The sequence below is a fragment of the Phoca vitulina genome, unplaced genomic scaffold, assembly GCF_004348235.1.
Source record: "Phoca vitulina isolate PV1807 unplaced genomic scaffold, GSC_HSeal_1.0 scaffold8, whole genome shotgun sequence".
Lineage (NCBI taxonomy): Eukaryota > Metazoa > Chordata > Mammalia > Carnivora > Phocidae > Phoca > Phoca vitulina.
Window position 1 is genome coordinate 58758579 of NW_022589711.1, and position 4654 is coordinate 58763232.

A 4654-nucleotide genomic window follows, 5' to 3' on the forward strand; every position below is an offset into this window, starting at 1 on the left:
GCTTCCAAGAAAAGTGATGTCTCCATAGGAACCTGAAGGATGAGTGTGGCCAGGGGAAAGGGGGTTGGGGTAATACTCAGGAGAGGAGGAAAGGGCCAAGGGAAAGTCCCCAGGTCATAGTATAAACACTGAAGGAAGTGAACGAAAGCGGGATGCTTGGACCTCAGTGTTTGAGCCTGAAGTGGCAAGCCATGAAGGTAGAAATGTAGACAAGGGTCAGATTCCTTCTAGACCCCATGAAGGAATTGGGTGTTTATCTTGAAGCCAGTGGTAGTGATCAAATTTCCATTTTGAAAATGTCACTCAGGCTTGATGTGGAGTGACGCATGGGGGGGTGCAGGGAGGGGCAGCCTGGAAGCAGGGAGACCAGCTAGGAGACTGACAGACCATGGTGCTAGAGGAGGAGAGAAGAGCTCATTTAGATGGTTCCTGACCTGGACGTCGTGCCTGCAGGTCGGGAGGGTGAGAGAGGGGGGGAAAGCCAAAGCTTGGACCACTGAGGAGGAAAGTAAATGCAATCACTGAGAAAATGAAAGTCAGGACCAGGGGCTGCAGAAGAGAGGAATTCTGATGGAAGATACGCAGTTTGAGGTGTTGTTCTAGAAGTAGATGTGTGTATGAGTCTGGAGCTCAAGAGAAAGGGACGGGTGGAGAGATTTGGGAGTCAAAAATGGCTATTAAAGCCATTTCTGATCACCCAGGGATAGAGGAGCTCATCCAGGGAGAGGGGAGAGGGAAGAGGGCTTGGAACACAACTCTGGGAGGCACCGCATGTAACTGGGAAAAAGAAGAGAGGCACTTGTAAAGCAGACCAAGAAAGAGCAGCCCAGGGAGGCAGGAGGAAAACCATGGGCTTGTTGTAACACAGAAACCAAATACTGATATTGTTCCAAAAAAGGGAGTAGCCAACAAAACCTTGTTTCTTATTCCCAGTTCCTCCTTCCTTTCCTTCCCCTCCCAGAGAAGGATGGCCCATGGGACACTGGGAGGGAACTCACTCTTATAAGACTAGTGGAACTGGTCCTGCATTGCCCCACAGTGTTGCCCAAGCTGCGTCCACAAAATGCAGGTGTCGGTATGGGTCATAAAGAAAACTGGATGATGAAAGAATAAGAAGAAATGAACGTGCTCAGGACAAAGATTTGCCTCTGAGTTATGCCACCTAAGGATTGTACCAAGATCTTGGTAAGGCAGGACTGGAAGTTAATTCTGGGACCACAGTGAGCACCGTTCCCCTTTGATGAGTGCACATTACATAGTTAACTATTTAGTTCGTTAGCCCTGGTTATTGAGTGCCTACCACACAGCAGGTGGGAATGGAAATCAAATTTCCTCTCTCCTCACTAGCCTGTGTGTACAAAAGGGACCACAGAAAGGATAATGATCCATATTTCAAAGACCTCCAACCCTTAAAAGTCTCACCCAGATATCCCTACAGATCTCTCTCTATCCTTTCCTCTCTGTCCCTCTCAATCTCTCTCTTTCTCTCTCTCATTATCTCCCTGACCCTCTCCCTTTCTCCCCACCACCTCCCTTCTCTCTCTCCCTCACCCTCCCCACTACCTACACCTCCCACCAGCCTTCTGGCTTCTGGGCGCAACCAGAGATTACCCCTCCCCCTGTCTCACTGCCGATGGTGTCCTTGGTAACGAGGACGCTTTCTCCTCTACTTCGCAGTTCTTTGAAGACACAGTGCAGAGCCCACACTCAACCTGGAGAACATCTTCTCCCTGACCTGTGCACCCACTCCCATGGCCCTTGCGAAAACAGTTCCATAACTTCCTCCAGCAGCCCCCTCTCCCAGGACGCAGTTCCCAAGAAATAGTCTCCAAGAGACATGAAGTGCGATCTCCATATGACAGTATCATCATGGTCTTGCAAATCAACTAGTTGTGGACAGAATCTAGGATTTATTTTATTTTATTTTATTTTATTTTTGGTAGTTCTGATTGTGTTACCATGTGCAAAAGAAAGAATACAAGTGATACGCTTGATTTTTTATTATTTTTTTAAAGATTTATTTGAGAGGGAGAGTGAGCGAACGAGAGAGCACGAGCGAAGGGGCGGGGGGGGGGGTGCAGCAGCAGAGGGAGAGGGAGAAGCAGACTCCCCACCAATCAGGGAGCCCGATATGGGGCTCGATCATAGGACCTCAGGATCCTGACCTGATCGGAAGGCAGACGCTTAACCAACTGAGCCACCCAGGTGCACAACGCTTGATTTTTTAAATGAGATCAACATTTTAAAAGTTTGCCAAGAGCACAGAACTAGCTGGCAAACTGTGAGAAATGCAAGCAGCCTTATTCTTCCAGGTTGTTGTCCCCCCCCCCCCCCCCCCCCCCCCCCCCCCCCCCCCCCCCGTTAAAGGGCTTCTGGCCTGAGACGAGCGGGGGCGCCAGGGCCCCACAGCCCGCGTGCGTCCCTCTCCGCTCTTAGGGGGCTGAGCCCGATCCCCAGCTCCACCCAGGCCAGGGGCTGCCGGAGTCCCGAGCTGGGGAGCGGATTTCCCAACGTGCGCCGCAGGGCGGAGCGCGCCGTCCCCGCGCTGTGGCAGCGGCCGCACCTTCTGTTCCCGCCCCGGGCCTGGGAGAGGGCCGGGAGGATGTGATGGACCTGCCCCTCCTGGGTCACCTGTGTCCTGGGCGCCAGCGCCGCACCAGGTTGGGGACGGACTCGTAGGCTGTGCTGGGAAGGTGTCCCGCGGTCCGCATGGGCACCCAGGGTGAGGCCCCAGCGCATCGCAGTGTCCTTCTCCCACGACCCCCGAAGGCGAGGGCCGACTGGCCCTTAGTCCTCACAATTCACACACCTGAAATGAGGGAGATGGATGAATTATCGATTGATTGATTCACCCAGTCATTCGCGCATGCCAAAATGTTTCTCTAGCGCCTTCTAAGCACTTGAAAGGAAATCAGTGAACAAAACAAAGATTTCTGTGCTGAAGACCCCGAACGGGACATGGTGGTTTAGAAAATAAGCAATGACCTTAGAAGAGCGAGTATTGATATTTAGTCCTAAGTAATCTAAACCATCTCCTCCTACACACTATGAAAGCAAAATTCCCCTGACAAATTTCTGGTTGAAGGTAACAGCCAGTTCCTGGCAGGATGGCTGAGATGGCAGATGCAGTGACCGTAGGTCAGAAGAGAAACCACACATCAGAAAGGCGAATGATAGGGACCCATGAAGGTCCCAAGTGGGAACAACAAGGCTTAAGGCCCCAAGAATAATGCCCAGTATACCCAATTAACAGGGAAGCCTGAGACAATGACAATAGTTTGCTCTATATTTAGTGTGAGAACAATTTTTTTTTTTTTTAGTAATTTGACACTAGGCGCACATTTAAGAAGCATTCCACACAAGCCTACATTTACACACAGGATCTACATGCAGGCAAAACTACACACCATTTCCTGCAGGCAGGGTCAAGTTCAAAAATTTCTTTTTTTTTTTTAATTTTGTTTTATTATGTTATGTTAATCACCATACATTACATCATTAGTTTTTGATGTAGTGTTCCATGATTCATTGTTTGTGTATAACACCCAGTGCTCCATGCAGTACATGCCCTCCTTAATACCCATCACCAGGCTAACCCATCCCCCCACCCCCCTCCCCTCTAAAACCCTCAGTTTGTTTCTCAGAGTCCATAGTCAAGTTCAGAAATTTCTATCAGTGGTCCTACCAAACTCGATGCCCTCTTTGTATAACATACTTGGTAAAGCCCCTTTACTATCTTGAAATGAAATTCATAGATAATATAATCTACCTACAGACATAATTGCAAAAACTATATATAAGTATATAGATATATATCACTATAATATCTGGTGGTATCTCCCAGCCAAAGACCCTCAGGAACACAGTTGTAGTTGAACATTGCAAGGAGGGAGAACTTTGCACCACCTTTCACGTGGTAGAAAGGACTGGTAGGATTTAGGTTTGTGTTAGGTGACTTCAGGGAGGATTCACAGAAGCAGTGCTTTGCTTTGGCTTGGATGCTGTCGGGAAGCAGGAATTGTTCTATAATTGGGCATTTTAATAAACGTTATCCAGAAGGAGGGCACACTAGAGCAAGGCTAAAGCTATCATCATGGGATGCTGGGTGGTTCAGCCGGTTAAGCGTCTGCCTTGGGCTCAGATCGTGATCCCAGAGTCCTGGGATCAAGTCCTGGCACCGAGTCCTGCATTGGGCTCCTTGCTCAGTGGGGAGCCTGCTTCTCCCTCTGCCTGCCGCTCCCCCTGCTTGTGCTCTCGCTCTCTCTGACAAATAAATAAAATCTTTGAAAAAAATAAATAAAGCTACAGTCATAAAGGAGAAGACATCACTTGTATTAGCCAAGACCAGGAGATATTTAGTCACTTCTGTGGTTTGGACCATGTTCCTGTTTTGTCTGTGCTCAGACACCATTACAGAGTGCTCTTGTTTTATCTGGATCCATGAAGGTCACAGAGTGGCCTTGTGAAATACTGGTGTTCTGTGAAATTGCTTATACGCACAGGAGAACACAGTGAGTGTTCTTAGTGAGGGCCAGGCTGGCTCCCCGGGTGTCAGGGACTGCTTTTCTCCTTCTCATATCCTAACTGAAATAAAAAGGAGAGAGAAAAGTGATCATAATAAAATAATATACATTTCCATATATAAATACTGTAG